The sequence below is a fragment of the Camelus bactrianus genome, chromosome 31 (genome assembly GCF_048773025.1).
Source record: "Camelus bactrianus isolate YW-2024 breed Bactrian camel chromosome 31, ASM4877302v1, whole genome shotgun sequence".
Classification (NCBI taxonomy): Eukaryota; Metazoa; Chordata; class Mammalia; order Artiodactyla; family Camelidae; genus Camelus; species Camelus bactrianus.
The window spans coordinates 27840-53184 of NC_133569.1; positions in this window are offsets into that span (position 1 = coordinate 27840).

Sequence of the window (25345 nt, forward strand, 5' to 3'; positions counted from 1 at the left end):
TTTCCCCTGCAACCCTTCCATTTGTGCTAGATGAACGAACGTCTCTCCACATGCTCACTTCTGAGATATAAGTGTGTGTGAAAGCCATCCATCAAATAGCTTGTTGGAAACACAAAGATTCTTTTCAGTTGCAAACTACACTCCATATATATATATGGGGAGGTACTACCTCAAACTCGTTTCTTCTGTGAAAACTGCATGAAATTCAAACCGGCACTAGGAAACACACTGAGAAACCAGAGTAAAAGTTTCTCCTGCAATCAGTTCCATTTGTGCTAGGTGAATGAAAGTCTCTCCGCATGCTCAGTTCTGAGAGATAAGTGTGTTTGAAAGCCGTACTTCACCTATCTTGTTGGGAACACAAAGTTTCTTTTTATTTGCAAACAGCAATCCATACATATATATTGGGCGGTACTAACTACAACTCTGTATTACAGGGAAAACTGTAGGAAATTCAAAACGACACTTGGAAACAAACTGAGAAACCACAGTAAAAGTTTCTCCTGCAATCCGTTCCCTTTGTGCTAGATGAACGAACGTCTCACTGCATACTCAGTTCTGAGAGATAAGTGTGTTTGAAAACCGTACTTCACCTAGCTTGTTGGGAACGCAAAGTTTCTTTTCATTTGCAAACTAAACTCCATACATATATATTGGGCGGTACTAGCTCCAACTCGGTGTTACAGTGAAAACTTCAGGAACTTCAATCCGGCACTAGGAAACAGACTGATATTCCAGAATAATTTATTCTCCTGCAGTCCGTTCCCATTGTGCTAGATGAACGAACGTCTCTCCACATGCTCAGTTCTGAGTGATAACTATGTGTAAGCCGTACTTCACCTAGCTTGTTGGGAACACAAAGTTTCTTTTCAGTTGCACACTACACTCCATACATATATATGGGGAGGTACTAGTTCCAACTCGGTTTTACAGTGAAAACTGCAGGAACTTCAAACTTGCACTAGGAAACGGACTGAGAAACCAGAGTACAATTTCTCCATCAACCCGTTCTCTATGTGCTAGATGAACGAAAGTCTCTCCGCATGCTTAGTTCTGAGAGATAAGTGTGATTCAAAGCCGTACTTCACATAGCATGTTGGGAACACAAAGTTTCTTTGCATTTGCAATCTACACTCCATACATATTTATTGGGCGGTACTAGCTCCAACGAGATATTTCAGTGAAAACTTCAGGAAATTCAAACCGGCACTAGGAAACAGACTGAGAAACCAGATTAAAATTTTCTTCTGCAAAACGTTCCATTTTTGCTAGATGAACGAACTTCTCTCCTCATGCTCAGTTCTGATTGATAAGTATGTGTGAAAGCCGTACTTCAATTAGCTTGTTGGGAACACAAACTTTCTTTTCAGTTGCAAACTACATTCCATACATATATATGGGCAGGTACTAGATCCAACTCGCGTTCACAGTGAAAAATGCAGGAACTTCAAACCGGCACTATGAAACAGACTGAGAAACCAGAGTAAAAGTTTCCCCTGCAAAACTTCCCTTTGTGTTAGATGAACGAAAGTCTCTCCACAAGCTCAGTTCTGAGAGATAAGTCTGTGTAAAAGCCTTCCTTCACCTAGCTTCTTGGGAACACAAAGTTTATTTTCAGTTGCAAACTACACTCCATATATATATAAAGAAAGTACAAGCTCCAACACTGTTTTACATTGAAAACTGCAGGAACTTCAAACCGGCAGTAGGAAACAGACTGAGAAACCAGAAAAAAAGTTTCTCCTGCAACCCGATCCCTTTCATCTAGATGAACGAACGTCTCTCCACATGCTCAGTTCTAAGAGAAAACTGTGTTTGAAATCCATACTTCACCTAGCTTGTTGAGAACACAAAATTTCTTTTCAGTTGCAAACTACACTCTCTACATATATATGGGGATGTACTAGCTCCTGCTCGGTTTTACAGTGAAAACTGCATGAGCTTCAAACCGGCACTAAGAAACAGACTGAGAAAAAAGAGTAAGAGTTTCCCCTGCAACCCGTTCCATTTGTCCTAGATAATTAAACGTCTCTCCGCCTTCTCATTTATGAGAGATAAATGTGTGTGAAAGCCGTACTTCAACTAGCTTGTTGGGAACACAATGTTTCTTTAGAGTTGCGTAATTCATTCCACATATTTATATGGGAAGGTACTAGCTCCAACTCGGTTTTACAGTGAAAACTGCAGGAAATTCAAACCGGCACTTGGAAAACGACTGAGAAACCAGACTAAAAGTTCCTTTGCAACCCGTTAAATTTCTGACAGATGAACGAAAGTTTCTCCACATGCTGAGTTCTAAGATATAAGTGTGTTTGTAAGCCGTCCTTTACCTAGCTTGTTGAGAACACAAAGTTTGTTTTCAGTTGCAAACTACACTCCATACATATATATGGGCGGGTATTGGCTCCAACTCGGTTTTACAGTGAAAACTGCAGGAACTTCAAAACGGCACTAGGAAACAGACTGAGATACAAGACTAAAAGTTTCTCCTACAACCCGTTCCCTTTTTGCTAGATGGTGGAATATCTCTCCACATGATCAGTTCTGAGAGAAAATTGTGTGTGAAAGCCGTCCTTCAAATAGCTTGTTGGGACCACAAACATTCTTTTCAGTTGAAAACTACACTCCATAATTATATATGGGGTGGTACTAGCTCCAACTCGATTTTATAGTGAAAACTGCAGGAAATTCAAACCGGCACTAGGAAAAAGGTTGAGAATCCAGAGTTAATTTTCCCCTGCAACACTTTCATTTGTGCTAGATGGACGAAAGTCTCACCACATGCTCACTTCTGAGATGTAAGTGTGTGTGAAAGCCATCCATCAAATAGCTTGTTGGAAACACAAACTTTATTTTCAGTTGCAAACTACAGTCCATATATATATTCAGAAAGTACAAGCTCCAACTCTGTTTTACAGTGAAAACTGCAGGAACTTCAAACCGGCACTAGGAAACAGACTGAGACACCAGACTAAAAGTTTCTCCTGCAACCCGATCCCTTTCTTCTAGATGAACGAACGTCTCTCCACATGCTCAGTTCTAAGAGAAAAGTGTGTTTGAAATCCGTACTTCACCTAGCTCGTTGAGAACACAAAATTTCTTTTCAGTTGCAAACTACACTCTATACATATATATGGGGAAGTACTAGCTCCTCCTCGGTTTTACAGTGAAAACTGCAGGAGCTTCAAACCGGCGCTAAGAAACAGACTGAGAAACAGGAGTAATAGTTTCCCCTGCATCCCGTTCCCTTTGTCCTAGATAAACAAACGTCTCTTTGCATGCTCATTTATGAGAGATAAATGTGTTTGAAACCGTCCTTCAAGTAGCTTGTTGGGAACACAAAGTTTCTTTAGATTTGCATAATTCATTCCACATATATATATGGGAAAGTACTAGCTCCAACACGGTTTTACAGTGAAAACTGCAGGAAATTCAAACCGGCACTAGGAAACAGATTGAGAATCCTGACTAAAAGTTTCTCCTGCAAACCGTTCCCTTTTTGCTAGGTGAACGAACGTCCCTCCACATTGCTCATTTCTGAGACATAAGTGTGTGTGAAAGCCGTCCTTCATCTAGCTTGTTGGGAACACAAAGTTTATTTCAGTAGCAAACTACATTCCATACATATATATGGGGTGGTACAAGCTCCAACACGGTTATACAGTGAAAACTACAAGAACTTCAAAGCGGCACTAGGAAACAGATTGAGAATCTAGAGTAAATTTTCCCCTGCAACCCTTCCATTTTTGCTAGATGAACGAAAGTCTCTCCACATGCTCACTTCTGAGATATAAGTTTGTGTGAAAGCCATCCATCAAATAGCTTGTTGGAAACACAAAGATTCTTTGAAGTTGCCAACTACACTCCATACATATATATATGGGGAGGTACTAGCTCAAACTCGTTTCTACTGTGAAAACTGCATGAAATTCAAACCGGCACTAGGAAACACACTGAGAAACCAGAGTAAAAGTTTCTCCTGCAATAGGTTCCATTTGTGCTAAGTGAACGAAAGTCTCTCCGCATGCTCATTTATGAGAGATAAATGTGTGTGAAAGCCGTACTTCAACTGGCTTGTTGGGAACACAAAGTTTCTTTACAGTTGCGTACTTCATTTCACATATATATATGGGAAGGTACTAGATCCAACTCGGTTTTACAGTGAAAACTGCAGGAAATTCACACCGGCACTGGGAAACAGACTGAGAAACCACAATAAAATTTTCTTTGCAACCCGTTATATTTCTGCTAGATGAACGAAAGTTTCCCTACATGCTCAGTTCTAAGATATAAGTGTTTTTGTAAGCCGTCCTTTTCTTAGCTTGTTGAGATCACAAAGTATGTTTTCAGTTGCAAACTACACTCCATACATATATATGGGGGGGTACTAGCTCCAACTCGGTTTTACAGTGAAAACTGCAGGAAATTCAAACTGGCACTAGAAACAGACTGAGATACCAGACTAAAAGTTTCTCCTACAACCCGTTCCCTATGTGCTAGATGAAGGTACATCTCTCCACATGCTAAGGTCTGAGAGAAATGTGTGTGTGAAAGCCGTCCTTCAAATAGGTTGTTGGGACCACATAGTTTCTTTTCAGTTGCAAACTACACTCCATGCTTATATATGGGGAGGTACAAACTCCAACTCGATTTTATAGTGAAAACTGCAGGAACTTCAAACCGGCACTAGGAAACAGACTGAGATTCCAGAATAAAAGTTTCTCCTGCAAACCGTTCCCTTTGTGCTAGGTGAACGAACGTCACACCACATTGCTCAGTTCTGAGAGATAAGTGTGTGTGAAAGCCGTCCTTCTACTAGATTGTTGGGAACACAAAGTTTATTTCAGTAGCAAACTACACTCCATACATATATAACGGTAGGTACTAGCTCCAAATCAGTTGTACCGTGAAAACTGCAGGAACTTCAAACCGGAACTAGGAAACACACTGAGAAACCAGAGTAAAAGTTTCTCCTGCAATCAGTTCCATTTGTGCTAGGTGAATGAAAGTCTCTCCGCATGCTCAGTTCTGAGAGATAAGTGTGTTTGAAAGCCGTACTTCACCTATCTTGTTGGGAACACAAAGTTTCTTTTTATTTGCAAACAGCAATCCATACATATATATTGGGCGGTACTAACTACAACTCTGTATTACAGGGAAAACTGTAGGAAATTCAAAACGACACTTGGAAACAAACTGAGAAACCACAGTAAAAGTTTCTCCTGCAATCCGTTCCCTTTGTGCTAGATGAACGAACGTCTCACTGCATACTCAGTTCTGAGAGATAAGTGTGTTTGAAAACCGTACTTCACCTAGCTTGTTGGGAACGCAAAAATTCTATTCATTTGCAAACTAAACTCCATACATATATATTGGGCGGTACTAGCTCCAACTCGGTGTTACAGTGAAAACTTCAGGAACTTCAATCCGGCACTAGGAAACAGACTGATATTCCAGAATAATTTATTCTCCTGCAGTCCGTTCCCATTGTGCTAGATGAACGAACGTCTCTCCACATGCTCAGTTCTGAGTGATAACTATGTGTAAGCCGTACTTCACCTAGCTTGTTGGGAACACAAAGTTTCTTTTCAGTTGCACACTACACTCCATACATATATATGGGGAGGTACTAGTTCCAACTCGGTTTTACAGTGAAAACTGCAGGAACTTCAAACTTGCACTAGGAAACGGACTGAGAAACCAGAGTACAATTTCTCCATCAACCCGTTCTCTATGTGCTAGATGAACGAAAGTCTCTCCGCATGCTTAGTTCTGAGAGATAAGTGTGATTCAAAGCCGTACTTCACATAGCATGTTGGGAACACAAAGTTTCTTTGCATTTGCAATCTACACTCCATACATATTTATTGGGCGGTACTAGCTCCAACGAGATATTTCAGTGAAAACTTCAGGAAATTCAAACCGGCACTAGGAAACAGACTGAGAAACCAGATTAAAATTTTCTTCTGCAAAACGTTCCATTTTTGCTAGATGAACGAACTTCTCTCCTCATGCTCAGTTCTGATTGATAAGTATGTGTGAAAGCCGTACTTCAATTAGCTTGTTGGGAACACAAACTTTCTTTTCAGTTGCAAACTACATTCCATACATATATATGGGCAGGTACTAGATCCAACTCGCGTTCACAGTGAAAAATGCAGGAACTTCAAACCGGCACTATGAAACAGACTGAGAAACCAGAGTAAAAGTTTCCCCTGCAAAACTTCCCTTTGTGTTAGATGAACGAAAGTCTCTCCACAAGCTCAGTTCTGAGAGATAAGTCTGTGTAAAAGCCTTCCTTCACCTAGCTTCTTGGGAACACAAAGTTTATTTTCAGTTGCAAACTACACTCCATATATATATAAAGAAAGTACAAGCTCCAACACTGTTTTACATTGAAAACTGCAGGAACTTCAAACCGGCAGTAGGAAACAGACTGAGAAACCAGAAAAAAAGTTTCTCCTGCAACCCGATCCCTTTCATCTAGATGAACGAACGTCTCTCCACATGCTCAGTTCTAAGAGAAAACTGTGTTTGAAATCCATACTTCACCTAGCTTGTTGAGAACACAAAATTTCTTTTCAGTTGCAAACTACACTCTCTACATATATATGGGGATGTACTAGCTCCTGCTCGGTTTTACAGTGAAAACTGCATGAGCTTCAAACCGGCACTAAGAAACAGACTGAGAAAAAAGAGTAAGAGTTTCCCCTGCAACCCGTTCCATTTGTCCTAGATAATTAAACGTCTCTCCGCCTTCTCATTTATGAGAGATAAATGTGTGTGAAAGCCGTACTTCAACTAGCTTGTTGGGAACACAATGTTTCTTTAGAGTTGCGTAATTCATTCCACATATTTATATGGGAAGGTACTAGCTCCAACTCGGTTTTACAGTGAAAACTGCAGGAAATTCAAACCGGCACTTGGAAAACGACTGAGAAACCAGACTAAAAGTTCCTTTGCAACCCGTTAAATTTCTGACAGATGAACGAAAGTTTCTCCACATGCTGAGTTCTAAGATATAAGTGTGTTTGTAAGCCGTCCTTTACCTAGCTTGTTGAGAACACAAAGTTTGTTTTCAGTTGCAAACTACACTCCATACATATATATGGGCGGGTATTGGCTCCAACTCGGTTTTACAGTGAAAACTGCAGGAACTTCAAAACGGCACTAGGAAACAGACTGAGATACAAGACTAAAAGTTTCTCCTACAACCCGTTCCCTTTTTGCTAGATGGTGGAACATCTCTCCACATGATCAGTTCTGAGAGAAAATTGTGTGTGAAAGCCGTCCTTCAAATAGCTTGTTGGGACCACAAACATTCTTTTCAGTTGAAAACTACACTCCATAATTATATATGGGGTGGTACTAGCTCCAACTCGATTTTATAGTGAAAACTGCAGGAAATTCAAACCGGCACTAGGAAACAGATTGAGAATCCAGAGTTAATTTTCCCCTGCAACACTTTCATTTGTGCTAGATGGACGAAAGTCTCACCACATGCTCACTTCTGAGATATAAGTGTGTGTGAAAGCCATCCATCAAATAGCTTGTTGGAAACACAAACTTTATTTTCAGTTGCAAACTACAGTCCATATATATATTCAGAAAGTACAAGCTCCAACTCTGTTTTACAGTGAAAACTGCAGGAACTTCAAACCGGCACTAGGAAACAGACTGAGACACCAGACTAAAAGTTTCTCCTGCAACCCGATCCCTTTCTTCTAGATGAACGAACGTCTCTCCACATGCTCAGTTCTAAGAGAAAAGTGTGTTTGAAATCCGTACTTCACCTAGCTCGTTGAGAACACAAAATTTCTTTTCAGTTGCAAACTACACTCTATACATATATATGGGGAAGTACTAGCTCCTCCTCGGTTTTACAGTGAAAACTGCAGGAGCTTCAAACCGGCACTAAGAAACAGACTGAGAAACAGGAGTAATAGTTTCCCCTGCATCCCGTTCCCTTTGTCCTAGATAAACAAACGTCTCTTTGCATGCTCATTTATGAGAGATAAATGTGTTTGAAACCGTCCTTCAAGTAGCTTGTTGGGAACACAAAGTTTCTTTAGATTTGCATAATTCATTCCACATATATATATGGGAAAGTACTAGCTCCAACACGGTTTTACAGTGAAAACTGCAGGAAATTCAAACCGGCACTAGGAAACAGATTGAGAATCCTGACTAAAAGTTTCTCCTGCAAACCGTTCCCTTTTTGCTAGGTGAACGAACGTCCCTCCACATTGCTCATTTCTGAGACATAAGTGTGTGTGAAAGCCGTCCTTCATCTAGCTTGTTGGGAACACAAAGTTTATTTCAGTAGCAAACTACATTCCATACATATATATGGGGTGGTACAAGCTCCAACACGGTTATACAGTGAAAACTACAAGAACTTCAAAGCGGCACTAGGAAACAGATTGAGAATCTAGAGTAAATTTTCCCCTGCAACCCTTCCATTTTTGCTAGATGAACGAAAGTCTCTCCACATGCTCACTTCTGAGATATAAGTTTGTGTGAAAGCCATCCATCAAATAGCTTGTTGGAAACACAAAGATTCTTTGAAGTTGCCAACTACACTCCATACATATATATATGGGGAGGTACTAGCTCAAACTCGTTTCTACTGTGAAAACTGCATGAAATTCAAACCGGCACTAGGAAACACACTGAGAAACCAGAGTAAAAGTTTCTCCTGCAATCCGTTCCATTTGTGCTAGGTGAACGAAAGTCTCTCCGCATGCTCATTTATGAGAGATAAATGTGTGTGAAAGCCGTACTTCAACTGGCTTGTTGGGAACACAAAGTTTCTTTACAGTTGCGTACTTCATTTCACATATATATATGGGAAGGTACTAGATCCAACTCGGTTTTACAGTGAAAACTGCAGGAAATTCACACCGGCACTGGGAAACAGACTGAGAAACCACAATAAAATTTTCTTTGCAACCCGTTATATTTCTGCTAGATGAACGAAAGTTTCCCTACATGCTCAGTTCTAAGATATAAGTGTTTTTGTAAGCCGTCCTTTACTTAGCTTGTTGAGATCACAAAGTATGTTTTCAGTTGCAAACTACACTCCATACATATATATGGGGGGGTACTAGCTCCAACTCGGTTTTACAGTGAAAACTGCAGGAAATTCAAACTGGCACTAGAAACAGACTGAGATACCAGACTAAAAGTTTCTCCTACAACCCGTTCCCTATGTGCTAGATGAAGGTACATCTCTCCACATGCTAAGGTCTGAGAGAAATGTGTGTGTGAAAGCCGTCCTTCAAATAGGTTGTTGGGACCACATAGTTTCTTTTCAGTTGCAAACTACACTCCATGCTTATATATGGGGAGGTACAAACTCCAACTCGATTTTATAGTGAAAACTGCAGGAACTTCAAACCGGCACTAGGAAACAGACTGAGATTCCAGAATAAAAGTTTCTCCTGCAAACCGTTCCCTTTGTGCTAGGTGAAAGAACGTCACACCACATTGCTCAGTTCTGAGAGATAAGTGTGTGTGAAAGCCGTCCTTCTACTAGATTGTTGGGAACACAAAGTTTATTTCAGTAGCAAACTACACTCCATACATATATAACGGTAGGTACTAGCTCCAAATCAGTTGTACCGTGAAAACTGCAGGAACTTCAAACCGGAACTAGGAAACAGACTGAGAAAACAGAGTAATAGTTTCTCCTGCAAACCGTTTCCTTTGTGCTACATGAAGGAACATGTCTCCACATGCTCAGTTCTGAGAGATAAGTGTGTGTGAATGCCGTCCTTCACATAGTTTGTTGGGAGCACAAAATTTCTTTTCAGTTGCAAACAACACTCCATACATATATATGGGGAGGAACAAGCCCTAACACGGTTATACAGTGAAAACTGCAAGAAATTCAAACTGGCACTAGGAATCAGATTGAGAATCTAGAGTAAATTTTCCCCTGCAACCCTTCCATTTGTGCTAGATGAACGAACGTCTCTCCACATGCTCACTTCTGAGATATAAGTGTGTGTGAAAGCCATCCATCAAATAGCTTGTTGGAAACACAAAGATTCTTTTCAGTTGCAAACTACACTCCATATATATATATGGGGAGGTACTACCTCAAACTCGTTTCTTCTGTGAAAACTGCATGAAATTCAAACCGGCACTAGGAAACACACTGTGAAACCAGAGTAAAAGTTTCTCCTGCAATCAGTTCCATTTGTGCTAGGTGAATGAAAGTCTCTCCACATGCTCAGTTCTGAGAGATAAGTGTGTTTGAAAGCCGTACTTCACCTATCTTGTTGGGAACACAAAGTTTCTTTTTATTTGCAAACAGCAATCCATACATATATATTGGGCGGTACTAACTACAACTCTGTATTACAGGGAAAACTGTAGGAAATTCAAAACAACACTTGGAAACAAACTGAGAAACCACAGTAAAAGTTTCTCCTGCAATCCGTTCCCTTTGTGCTAGATGAACGAACGTCTCACTGCATACTCAGTTCTGAGAGATAAGTGTGTTTGAAAACCGTACTTCACCTAGCTTGTTGGGAACGCAAAGTTTCTTTTCATTTGCAAACTAAACTCCATACATATATATTGGGCGGTACTAGCTCCAACTCGGTGTTACAGTGAAAACTTCAGGAACTTCAATCCGGCACTAGGAAACAGACTGATATTCCAGAATAATTTATTCTCCTGCAGTCCGTTCCCATTGTGCTAGATGAACGAACGTCTCTCCACATGCTCAGTTCTGAGTGATAACTATGTGTAAGCCGTACTTCACCTAGCTTGTTGGGAACACAAAGTTTCTTTTCAGTTGCACACTACACTCCATACATATATATGGGGAGGTACTAGTTCCAACTCGGTTTTACAGTGAAAACTGCAGGAACTTCAAACTTGCACTAGGAAACGGACTGAGAAACCAGAGTACAATTTCTCCATCAACCCGTTCTCTATGTGCTAGATGAACGAAAGTCTCTCCGCATGCTTAGTTCTGAGAGATAAGTGTGATTCAAAGCCGTACTTCACATAGCATGTTGGGAACACAAAGTTTCTTTGCATTTGCAATCTACACTCCATACATATTTATTGGGCGGTACTAGCTCCAACGAGATATTTCAGTGAAAACTTCAGGAAATTCAAACCGGCACTAGGAAACAGACTGAGAAACCAGATTAAAATTTTCTTCTGCAAAACGTTCCATTTTTGCTAGATGAACGAACTTCTCTCCTCATGCTCAGTTCTGATTGATAAGTATGTGTGAAAGCCGTACTTCAATTAGCTTGTTGGGAACACAAACTTTCTTTTCAGTTGCAAACTACATTCCATACATATATATGGGCAGGTACTAGATCCAACTCGCGTTCACAGTGAAAAATGCAGGAACTTCAAACCGGCACTATGAAACAGACTGAGAAACCAGAGTAAAAGTTTCCCCTGCAAAACTTCCCTTTGTGTTAGATGAACGAAAGTCTCTCCACAAGCTCAGTTCTGAGAGATAAGTCTGTGTAAAAGCCTTCCTTCACCTAGCTTCTTGGGAACACAAAGTTTATTTTCAGTTGCAAACTACACTCCATATATATATAAAGAAAGTACAAGCTCCAACACTGTTTTACATTGAAAACTGCAGGAACTTCAAACCGGCAGTAGGAAACAGACTGAGAAACCAGAAAAAAAGTTTCTCCTGCAACCCGATCCCTTTCATCTAGATGAACGAACGTCTCTCCACATGCTCAGTTCTAAGAGAAAACTGTGTTTGAAATCCATACTTCACCTAGCTTGTTGAGAACACAAAATTTCTTTTCAGTTGCAAACTACACTCTCTACATATATATGGGGATGTACTAGCTCCTGCTCGGTTTTACAGTGAAAACTGCATGAGCTTCAAACCGGCACTAAGAAACAGACTGAGAAAAAAGAGTAAGAGTTTCCCCTGCAACCCGTTCCATTTGTCCTAGATAATTAAACGTCTCTCCGCCTTCTCATTTATGAGAGATAAATGTGTGTGAAAGCCGTACTTCAACTAGCTTGTTGGGAACACAATGTTTCTTTAGAGTTGCGTAATTCATTCCACATATTTATATGGGAAGGTACTAGCTCCAACTCGGTTTTACAGTGAAAACTGCAGGAAATTCAAACCGGCACTTGGAAAACGACTGAGAAACCAGACTAAAAGTTCCTTTGCAACCCGTTAAATTTCTGACAGATGAACGAAAGTTTCTCCACATGCTGAGTTCTAAGATATAAGTGTGTTTGTAAGCCGTCCTTTACCTAGCTTGTTGAGAACACAAAGTTTGTTTTCAGTTGCAAACTACACTCCATACATATATATGGGCGGGTATTGGCTCCAACTCGGTTTTACAGTGAAAACTGCAGGAACTTCAAAACGGCACTAGGAAACAGACTGAGATACAAGACTAAAAGTTTCTCCTACAACCCGTTCCCTTTTTGCTAGATGGTGGAACATCTCTCCACATGATCAGTTCTGAGAGAAAATTGTGTGTGAAAGCCGTCCTTCAAATAGCTTGTTGGGACCACAAACATTCTTTTCAGTTGAAAACTACACTCCATAATTATATATGGGGTGGTACTAGCTCCAACTCGATTTTATAGTGAAAACTGCAGGAAATTCAAACCGGCACTAGGAAACAGATTGAGAATCCAGAGTTAATTTTCCCCTGCAACACTTTCATTTGTGCTAGATGGACGAAAGTCTCACCACATGCTCACTTCTGAGATATAAGTGTGTGTGAAAGCCATCCATCAAATAGCTTGTTGGAAACACAAACTTTATTTTCAGTTGCAAACTACAGTCCATATATATATTCAGAAAGTACAAGCTCCAACTCTGTTTTACAGTGAAAACTGCAGGAACTTCAAACCGGCACTAGGAAACAGACTGAGACACCAGACTAAAAGTTTCTCCTGCAACCCGATCCCTTTCTTCTAGATGAACGAATGTCTCTCGACATGCTCAGTTCTAAGAGAAAAGTGTGTTTGAAATCCGTACTTCACCTAGCTCGTTGAGAACACAAAATTTCTTTTCAGTTGCAAACTACACTCTATACATATATATGGGGAAGTACTAGCTCCTCCTCGGTTTTACAGTGAAAACTGCAGGAGCTTCAAACCGGCACTAAGAAACAGACTGAGAAACAGGAGTAATAGTTTCCCCTGCATCCCGTTCCCTTTGTCCTAGATAAACAAACGTCTCTTTGCATGCTCATTTATGAGAGATAAATGTGTTTGAAACCGTCCTTCAAGTAGCTTGTTGGGAACACAAAGTTTCTTTAGATTTGCATAATTCATTCCACATATATATATGGGAAAGTACTAGCTCCAACACGGTTTTACAGTGAAAACTGCAGGAAATTCAAACCGGCACTAGGAAACAGATTGAGAATCCTGACTAAAAGTTTCTCCTGCAAACCGTTCCCTTTTTGCTAGGTGAACGAACGTCCCTCCACATTGCTCATTTCTGAGACATAAGTGTGTGTGAAAGCCGTCCTTCATCTAGCTTGTTGGGAACACAAAGTTTATTTCAGTAGCAAACTACATTCCATACATATATATGGGGTGGTACAAGCTCCAACACGGTTATACAGTGAAAACTACAAGAACTTCAAAGCGGCACTAGGAAACAGATTGAGAATCTAGAGTAAATTTTCCCCTGCAACCCTTCCATTTTTGCTAGATGAACGAAAGTCTCTCCACATGCTCACTTCTGAGATATAAGTTTGTGTGAAAGCCATCCATCAAATAGCTTGTTGGAAACACAAAGATTCTTTGAAGTTGCCAACTACACTCCATACATATATATATGGGGAGGTACTAGCTCAAACTCGTTTCTACTGTGAAAACTGCATGGAATTCAAACCGGCACTAGGAAACACACTGAGAAACCAGAGTAAAAGTTTCTCCTGCAATCCGTTCCATTTGTGCTAGGTGAACGAAAGTCTCTCCGCATGCTCATTTATGAGAGATAAATGTGTGTGAAAGCCGTACTTCAACTGGCTTGTTGGGAACACAAAGTTTCTTTACAGTTGCGTACTTCATTTCACATATATATATGGGAAGGTACTAGATCCAACTCGGTTTTACAGTGAAAACTGCAGGAAATTCACACCGGCACTGGGAAACAGACTGAGAAACCACAATAAAATTTTCTTTGCAACCCGTTATATTTCTGCTAGATGAACGAAAGTTTCCCTACATGCTCAGTTCTAAGATATAAGTGTTTTTGTAAGCCGTCCTTTACTTAGCTTGTTGAGATCACAAAGTATGTTTTCAGTTGCAAACTACACTCCATACATATATATGGGGGGGTACTAGCTCCAACTCGGTTTTACAGTGAAAACTGCAGGAAATTCAAACTGGCACTAGAAACAGACTGAGATACCAGACTAAAAGTTTCTCCTACAACCCGTTCCCTATGTGCTAGATGAAGGTACATCTCTCCACATGCTAAGGTCTGAGAGAAATGTGTGTGTGAAAGCCGTCCTTCAAATAGGTTGTTGGGACCACATAGTTTCTTTTCAGTTGCAAACTACACTCCATGCTTATATATGGGGAGGTACAAACTCCAACTCGATTTTATAGTGAAAACTGCAGGAACTTCAAACCGGCACTAGGAAACAGACTGAGATTCCAGAATAAAAGTTTCTCCTGCAAACCGTTCCCTTTGTGCTAGGTGAACGAACGTCACACCACATTGCTCAGTTCTGAGAGATAAGTGTGTGTGAAAGCCGTCCTTCTACTAGATTGTTGGGAACACAAAGTTTATTTCAGTAGCAAACTACACTCCATACATATATAACGGTAGGTACTAGCTCCAAATCAGTTGTACCGTGAAAACTGCAGGAACTTCAAACCGGAACTAGGAAACAGACTGAGAAAACAGAGTAATAGTTTCTCCTGCAAACCGTTTCCTTTGTGCTACATGAAGGAACATGTCTCCACATGCTCAGTTCTGAGAGATAAGTGTGTGTGAATGCCGTCCTTCACATAGTTTGTTGGGAGCACAAAATTTCTTTTCAGTTGCAAACAACACTCCATACATATATAAGGGGAGGAACAAGCCCTAACACGGTTATACAGTGAAAACTGCAAGAAATTCAAACTGGCACTAGGAATCAGATTGAGAATCTAGAGTAAATTTTCCCCTGCAACCCTTCCATTTATGCTAGATGAACGAACGTCTCTCCACATGCTCACTTCTGAGATATAAGTGTGTGTGAAAGCCATCCATCAAATAGCTTGTTGGAAACACAAAGATTCTTTTCAGTTGCAAACTACACTCCATATATATATATGGGGAGGTACTACCTCAAACTCGTTTCTTCTGTGAAAACTGCATGAAATTCAAACCGGCACTAGGAAACACACTGAGAAACCAGAGTAAAAGTTTCTCCTGCAATCAGTTCCATTTGTGCTAGGTGAATGAAAGTCTCTCCGCATGCTCAGTTCTGAGAGATAAGTGTGTTTGAAAGCCGTACTTCACCTATCTTGTTGGGAACACAAAGTTTCTTTTTATTTGCAAACAGCAATCCATACATATATATTGGGCGGTACTAACTACAACTCTGTATTACAGGGAAAACTGTAGGAAATTCAAAACGACACTTGGAAACAAACTGAGAAACCACAGTAAAAGTTTCTCCTGCAATCCGTTCCCTTTGTGCTAGATGAATGAACGTCTCACTGCATACTCAGTTCTGAGAGATAAGTGTGTTTGAAAACCGTACTTCACCTAGCTTGTTGGGAACGCAAAGTTTCTTTTCATTTGCAAACTAAACTCCATACATATATATTGGGCGGTACTAGCTCCAACTCGGTGTTACAGTGAAAACTTCAGGAACTTCAATCCGGCACTAGGAAACAGACTGATATTCCAGAATAATTTATTCTCCTGCAGTCCGTTCCCATTGTGCTAGATGAACGAACGTCTCTCCACATGCTCAGTTCTGAGTGATAACTATGTGTAAGCCGTACTTCACCTAGCTTGTTGGGAACACAAAGTTTCTTTTCAGTTGCACACTACACTCCATACATATATATGGGGAGGTACTAGTTCCAACTCGGTTTTACAGTGAAAACTGCAGGAACTTCAAACTTGCACTAGGAAACGGACTGAGAAACCAGAGTACAATTTCTCCATCAACCCGTTCTCTATGTGCTAGATGAACGAAAGTCTCTCCGCATGCTTAGTTCTGAGAGATAAGTGTGATTCAAAGCCGTACTTCACATAGCATGTTGGGAACACAAAGTTTCTTTGCATTTGCAATCTACACTCCATACATATTTATTGGGCGGTACTAGCTCCAACGAGATATTTCAGTGAAAACTTCAGGAAATTCAAACCGGCACTAGGAAACAGACTGAGAAACCAGATTAAAATTTTCTTCTGCAAAACGTTCCATTTTTGCTAGATGAACGAACTTCTCTCCTCATGCTCAGTTCTGATTGATAAGTATGTGTGAAAGCCGTACTTCAATTAGCTTGTTGGGAACACAAACTTTCTTTTCAGTTGCAAACTACATTCCATACATATATATGGGCAGGTACTAGATCCAACTCGCGTTCACAGTGAAAAATGCAGGAACTTCAAACCGGCACTATGAAACAGACTGAGAAACCAGAGTAAAAGTTTCCCCTGCAAAACTTCCCTTTGTGTTAGATGAACGAAAGTCTCTCCACAAGCTCAGTTCTGAGAGATAAGTCTGTGTAAAAGCCTTCCTTCACCTAGCTTCTTGGGAACACAAAGTTTATTTTCAGTTGCAAACTACACTCCATATATATATAAAGAAAGTACAAGCTCCAACACTGTTTTACATTGAAAACTGCAGGAACTTCAAACCGGCAGTAGGAAACAGACTGAGAAACCAGAAAAAAAGTTTCTCCTGCAACCCGATCCCTTTCATCTAGATGAACGAACGTCTCTCCACATGCTCAGTTCTAAGAGAAAAGAGTGTTTGAAATCCGTACTTCACCTTGCTTGTTGAGAACACAAAATTTCTTTTCAGTTGCAAACTACACTCTCTACATATATATGGGGATGTACTAGCTCCTGCTCGGTTTTACAGTGAAAACTGCATGAGCTTCAAACCGGCACTAAGAAACAGACTGAGAAACAAGAGTAAGAGTTTCCCCTGCAACCCGTTCCATTTGTCCTAGATAAATAAACGTCTCTCCGCCTTCTCATTTATGAGAGATAAATGTGTGTGAAAGCCGTACTTCAACAAGCTTGTTGGGAACACAATGTTTCTTTAGAGTTGCTTAATTCATTCCACATATATATATGGGAAGGTACTAGCTCCAACTCGGTTTTACAGTGAAAACTGCAGGAAATTCAAACCGGCACTAGGAAAACGACTGAGAAACCAGACTAAATGTTCCTTTGCAACCCGTTAAATTTCTGACAGATGAACGAAAGTTTCTCCACATGCTGAGTTCTAAGATATAAGTGTGTTTGTAAGCCGTCCTTTACCTAGCTTGTTGAGAACACAAAGTTTGTTTTCAGTTGCAAACTACACTCCATACATATATATGGGGGGGTACAGTCTCCAACACGGTATTACAGTGAGAACTGCAGGAACTTCAAAACGGAACTAGGAAACAGACTGAGATACCAGACTAAAAGTTTCTCCTACAACCTGTTCCCTTTTTCTAGATGGAGGAATATCTCTCCACATGCTAAGTTCTGAGAGAAAAGTGTCTGTGAAAGCCGTCCTTCAAATAACTTGTTGGGAACACAAACTATCTTTTCAGTTGCAAAGTACACTCCATACCAATATATGGGGAGGTACTAGATCCAACTCGATTTTATAGAGAAAACTGCAGGAATTTCTAACCGGCACTAGGAAACAGATTGAGAATCCAGAGTTAATTGTCCCCTGCAACACTTCCATTTGTGCTAGTTGGACGAACGTCTCTCAACATGCTCATTTCTGAGAGATAAGTGCGTGTGAAAGTCGTCCTTCAACTATCTTGTTTGGAACACAAAGATTATATTCAGTTGCAAACTACACTCCATACATATATATGGGGAGGTAGTAGCTCCAACGCGCTTTTACAGTGAAAACAGCAGGAACTTCAAACCAGCACTAAGAAACAGACTAAGAATCCAGAATAATAGTTTCTCCTGCAAACCGTTCAATTTTTGCTAGGTGAAGGAACGTCCCTCCACATTGCTCAGTTCTGAGATATAAGTGTGTGTGAAAGCCGTCCTTCAACTAGCTTGTTGGGAACACAAAGTTTATTTCAGTAGCAAACTACATTCCATACATATATGTGGGGAGGTACATTCTCCAACACGGTTATACAGTGAAAACTGCAAGAATTTCAAACCTGCACTAGGAAAAAGACTGAGAAACCAGAGTAAATTTTCCACTGCAACTCTTCCATTTTTGCTAGATGAATGAACATCTCTCCACATGTTCACTTTTGAGATATTCGTGTGTGTGAATGATATCCATCAAATAGCTTGTTGGAAACACAAAGTTTGTTTTCAGTTGCAATCTACACTCCATATATTTATATGGGGAGATACAAGCTCAAACTCGTTTCTACTGTGAAAACTGCATGAAATTCAAACCGGCACTAGGAAACACACTGAGAAAGCAGAGTAAAAGTTTCTCCTTCAATCCGTTCCATTTTTGCTAGGTGAACAAAAGTCTCTCCACATACTCAGTTCTGAGAGATAAGTGTGTTTGAAGCTGTACTTCAACTATGTTGTTGGGAACACAAAGTTTCTTTTTATTTGCTAACTGCAATCCATACATATATATTGGGCGGTACTAGCTACAACTCTGTATTACAGGGAAAACTGTAGGAAATTCAAAACGACACTTGGAAACAAACTGAGAAACCACAGTAAAAGTTTCTCCTGCAATCCGTTCCCTTTGTGCTAGATGAACGAACGTCTCACTGCATACTCAGTTCTGAGGGATAAGTGTGTTTGAAAACCGTACTTCACCTAGCTTGTTGGGAACACAAAGATTCTATTCATTTTCAAACTAAATTCCATACATATATATTGGGCGGTACTAGCTCCAACGCTGTGTTACAGTGAAAAATTCCGGAACATCAATCCGGCACTAGCAAACAGACTGAGAAACCAAACTAAATTATTCTCCTGCAATCTGTACCCATTGTGGTAGATGAACGAACGTCTCTCCACATGCTCAGTTCTGAGTGATAAGTACGTGTAAGCTGTACTTCACCTAGCTTGTTGGGAACACAAATTTTCTTTTCAGTTGCAAACTACACTCAAAACATATATATGGGGAGGTACTAGCTCCAACTCGGATTTAAAGTGAAAACTGCAGGAACTTCAAACTTACACTAGGAAACGGACTGCGAAACCAGAGTACAATTTCTCCTTCAACCCGTTCTCTATATGCTAGATGAACGAACGTCTCTACACATTCTCAGTTCTGAGAGATAATTGTGTTTCAAAGCCTTACTTCACATTGCTTGTTGGGAACACAAAGTTTCTTTGCATTTGCAATCTACACTCCATGCATATTTATTGAGCGGTACTAGCTCCAACGAGATTTTGCAGTGAAAACTTCAGGAAATTCAAACCAGCACTAGGAAACATACTGTGAAACCAGACTAAAATTTTCTTCTGCAAAACGTTCCCTTTGTGCTAGATGAACGAACGTCTCTCTCCATGCTCAGATCTGAGTGATAATTATTTGTGAAAGCCATGCTTCACCTATCTTGTGGGAACAGGAAGTTTCTTTTCAGTAGCAAACTACACTCCATACATATAAATGGGCAGGTAAGAGCTCCAACTCGGTTTTACCGTGAAAACTGCAGGAACTTCAAGCCGGCACTATGAAACAGATTGAGAAACCAGAAAAAGTTTCCCCTGCAAACCATCCCTTTGTGTTATATGAACGAAAGTCTGTCCACAAGCTCATTTCTGAGAGATTAGTGTCTGTAAAAGCCGTCCTTCACCTAGATGGTTGGGAACACAAAGTTAATATTCAGTTGCAAACTACACTCCATATATATATTCGGAAGGTAAAAGCTCCAACTCTGTTTTACAGTGAAAACTGCAGGAACTTCAAACCGGCACTAGGAAACAGACAGATTGCAGAATAAAAGTTTTTCCTACAAGTCCATCTCTTTCTTCTACATGAATGAACGTCTCTCCACATGCTCAGTTCTTAAAGAAAATGGTGTTTGAAAGCCGTCCTTCACTTAGCTTGTAGAGAACACAAACTTTCTATTCATTTGCAATCAACACTCTATACAAATATATGGGGAGGTACTAGCTCCTGCTCGGTTTTACAGTAAAAACTGCAGGAGCTTCAAACTGACACTAAGAAACAGACTGAGAAAACAGAGTAATAGTTTCTCCTTCAAAACGTTCCCTTTGTCCTAGAAAAAACAAACATCTCTCCGCATGCTCAGTTATGAGAGATAAATGTGTGTGAAAGCCGTCCTTCACCTAGCTTGATGGGAACACAAAGTTTCTTTTCAGTTGCCAACTACACTCCATACAAATATAAGGGGAAGTACTACTTCCAAATAGTTTTTACAGTGAAACTGCAGGAAATTCAAACCGGGACTATGAAACAGACTGAGAAAGCAGAATAAAATTTCTCCTGCAACTCGTTCCCTTTGAGCTAGATGAACGATCGTCTCTCCACATGCTCATTTCTGATGGATTAGAGTGGGTGAAAGCCGTGCTTCAACTACCTTGTTGGGAACACAAAGTTTCTTTCCAGTTGCCAACTACATTCCTTACATATACATGAGCAGGTACTAGTTCCTACTCGGTATTACAGTGAAATCTGCAGGAACTTCAAACCGGCACAAGTAAAGAGACTGAGAAAGCAGAGTAAAATTTCTCCTGCAAACCGTTCCCTTTGTGCTAGATGAACGAATGTCTCTCCACATGCTCAGTTCAGAGAGATAAGTGTGTGTGAAAGCCGTCCTTCACCTAGTTTTTTGAAAACAAAAAGTTTCTATTTAGTTGCAAACTACACACCATACATATATATGGAAAGGTATTAGCTCCAACTCTGTTTTACAGTGATAACTGCAGGAAATTCAAACCGAAACTGTGAAACAGTATGAGAAACCAGACTAAAAGTTTCTCTGCAACCCGTTACTTTTCTGCTAGATGAACGAATGTTTCTCCACATGCTCAGTTCAAAGATATAATTGTGTTTGTAAGCCGTCATTAACCTAGCTAGTTGAGAACACAAAGTTTGTTTTCAGATGCAAACTACACTCCATACATATATATGTGGGTGTACTAGCTCCAACAGAGTTTTACAGAGAAAACTGCAGGAACTTCAAACCGGCACTAGGAAAAAGACTGAGAAACCAGAATAAAAGTTCTTCCTGCAACCCGTTAGCTTTGTGCTAGATGAACGAACGTCTCTCGTTGCTCAGTTCTGAGAGATAAGTGTGTGTGAAAGCCGAACTTCAACTAGCTTGTTGGGAACACAAAGTTTCTATTCAGTTGCAAACTCCACTCCGTACATATATATGGGGAAGTACTATCTCCAACTGTGTTTTACAGAGAAATCTGAAGGAACTTCAAACCGACACTAGGAAACAGACTGAGAAACCAAAGGTATATTTTCTCCTGCAACCCGTTCCTTTGTGCTACATGAACGAACGTCTCTCCACATGCTCAGTTCTGAGAGATAAGTGTGTGTGAAAGCCGTCTTTCACCTAGCTTCTTGGGAACACAAAGTTTCTTTTCAGTAGCAAACTACATTCCATACATATATATGGGGAGGTACTAGCTCCAAATGTGTTTTAAAGAGAATACTGCAGGAACATCAAACCGGCACTAGGAAACAGATTGAGAATCCAGAGTTAATTTTTACCTGCAACCCTTCCCTTTGTGCTAGTTGAAGGAACATCTTTCCACATGCTCAGTTCTGAGAGATAAGTGTGCGTGAAAGCCGAACTTCACCTACTTTGTTGGGAGCACAAACTTTCTTTTCAGTTGCAAACTACACTATATACAAATGTATGGGGAGGTACAAACTCCAACACGGTTATACAGTGAAAACTGCAAGAACTTCAAACCAGCACTGGGAAACAGATTGATAATCTAGAGTAAATTTTTAGCTGCAACCCTTCCATTTGTGCTAGATGAACGAACGTCTCTCCACATGCTCACATCTGAGATATAATTGTGTGTGAAAGCCATCCATCAACTACCTTGTTGGAAAAACAAAGATTCTTTTCAGTTGCAAACTACACTATATACATATATATGGGGAGGTAATAGCTCCAACTCTGTTTTACAGTGAAATCTGCATGAACTTCAAACTGGCACTAGGAAACAGACAGAGAAACCAGACTAAAAGTTTCCCCTGCAAACCGATCCCTTTCTTCTAGATGAAAGAACGTCTCTCCAAATGCTCAGTTCTAAGAGAAAATTTTGTTTGAAATCCGTACTTCATCTAGCTTGTTAAGAACACAAAATTTCTTTTCAGTTGAAAACTACACTCTATACACATATAAGGGGAGGTACTAGCTCCTCTTCGGTTTTACAGTGAAAACTGCAGGAGCTTCAAACCGGCACTAAGAAACAGACTGAGAAACAAGAATAATAGTTTACCCTGCATCCCGTTCCGTTTGTCCAAATAAACAAACGTCTCTCCACATGCTCATTTATGAGAGATAAGTGTGTGTGAATGCCTCCCTTCACCTAGTTTGTTGGGAGCACAAAATTTCTTTTCAGTTGCAAACAACAATCCATATATATATATGGGGACGTACAAGCCCTAACATTGTTATACAGTGAAAACTGCAAGAAATTCAAACTGGCACTAGGATACAGATTGAGAATCTAGAGTAAATTTTCCCCTGCAACCCTTCCATTTGTGCTAGAAGAACGAACGTCTCTCCACATGCTCGCTTCTGAGATATAATTGTGTGTGAAAGATATCCATCAAACAGCTTGTTGGAAACACAAAGTTTATTTTCAGTTGCAAACTACACTCTGTATATATATTCGGAAAGTACAAGCTCCAACTCTGTTTTACAGTGAAAACTGCAGGAACTTCAAACCTACACTAAGAAACAGACTGAGAAACCAGAGTAATAGTTTCTCCTTCAAACCGTTCCCTTTGTCCTAGAAAAAAAAACGTCTCTCCGCATGCTCAGTTATGAGAGATAAATGTGTGTGAAAGCCGTCCTTCAACTAGCTTGTTGGGAACACAAAGTTTCTTTCCAGTTGCCAACTACACTCCATACAAATATAAGGGGAAGTACTACTTCCAAGTAGTTTTTACAGTGAAACTGCAGGAACTTCAAAAAGGGACTATGAAAAAGACTGAGAAAGCAGAATAAAATTTCTCCTGCAACTCGTTCCCATTGTGCTAGATGAACGATCGTCTCTCCACATGCTCATTTCTGATGGATTACAGTGGGTGAAAGCCGTGCTTCACCTACCTTGTAGGGAACACAAAGTTTCTTTCCAGTTGCCAACTACACTCCTTACATATATATGAGCAGGTACTAGCTCCTGCTCGGTTTTACAGTGAAAACTGCTGGAACTTCAAACTGGCACTAGGGAACAGAATGAGAAACCAGAGTAAAGTTTCTCCTGAAAACCGTTCCCTTTCTGCTAGATGAAAGAATGTCTCTCCACATGCTCAGTTCAGAGAGATAAGTGTTTGTGAAAGCCGTCCTTCACCTAGTTTGTTGGAAACAAAAAGTTTCTATTCAGTTGCAATCTACAATCCATAAATATATAAGGGGAGGTACAAGCTCCAACTCGAATTCACAGTGAAATCTGCAGGAACTTCAAACCGGCACAAGTAAAGTGACTGAGAAAGCAGAGTAAAAGTTTCTCCTGCAAACCGTTCCCTTTGTGCTAGATGAACGAATGTCTCTCAACATGCTCAGTTCAGAGAGATAAGTGTGTGTGAAAGCCGTCCTTCACCAAGTTTGTTGAAAACAAAAAGTTTCTATTCATTTGCAAACTACACTCCATACATATATATGGGGATTTACTAGCTCCAACTCGGATTTACAGTGAAAACTGCAGGAACTTCAAACATACACTAGGAAACGGACTGCGAAACCAGAGTAAAATTTCTCCTTCAACCCGTTCTCTATGTGCTAGATGAACGAACGTCTCTACACATTCTCAGTTCTGAGAGATAATTGTGTTTCAAAGCCTTACTTCACATTGCTTTTTGGGAACACAAAGTTTCTTTGCATTTGCAATCTACACTCCATGCATATTTATTGGGCGTTACTAGCTCCAACGGATTTTACAGTGAAAACTTCAGGAAATTCAAACGAGCACTAGGAAACATACTGTGAAACCAGACTAAAATTTTCTTCTGCAAAAATTTCCCTTTGTGCTACATGAACGAACGTCTCTCTCCATGCTCAGATCTGAGTGATAATTATGTGTGAAAGCCGTACTTCACCTATCTTGTGGAAACAGGAAGTTTCTATTCAGTAGCAAACTACACTCCATACATATATATGGGCAGGTAAGAGCTCCAACTCGGTTTTACAGTGAAAACTGCAGGAACTTCAAGCCGGCACTATGAAACAGACTGAGAAACCAGAAAAAGTTTCCCCTGCAAACCATCCCTTTGTTTTATATGAACGAAAGTCTGTCCACATGCTCATTTCTGAGAGATAAGTGTGTGTAAAAGCCGTCCTTCACCTAGATTGTTGGGAACACAAAGTTAATATTCAGTTGCAAACTACACTCCATATATATATTCGGAAGGTAAAAGCTCCAACTCTGTTTTACAGTGAAAACTGCAGGAACTTCAAACCGGCACTAGGGAACAGAATGAGAAACCAGAGTAAAGTTTCTCCTGAAAACCGTTCCCTTTGTGCTAGATGAACTAATGTCTCTCCACATGCTCAGTTCAGAGAGATAAGTGTTTGTGAAAGCCGTCCTTCACCTAGTTTGTTGGAAACAAAAAGTTTCTATTCAGTTGCAATCTACAATCCATAAATATATAAGGGGAGGTACTAGCTCCAACTCGAATTTACAGTGAAATCTGCAGGAACTTCAAACCGGCACAAGTAAAGTGACTGAGAAAGCAGAGTAAAAGTTTCTCCTGCAAACAGTTCCCTTTGTGCTAGATGAACGAATGTCTCTCCACATGCTCAGTTCAGAGAGATAAGTGTGTGTGAAAGCCGTCCTTCACCTAGTTTGTTGAAAACAAAAAGTTTCTATTCATTTGCAAACTACACACCATACATATATATGGTAAGGTATTAGCTCCAACTCTGTTTTACACTGATAACTGCAGGAAATTCAAACCGAAACTGTGAAACAGAATGAGAAACCAGAATAAAAGTTTCTCTGCAACCCGTTACTTTTCTGCTAGATGAA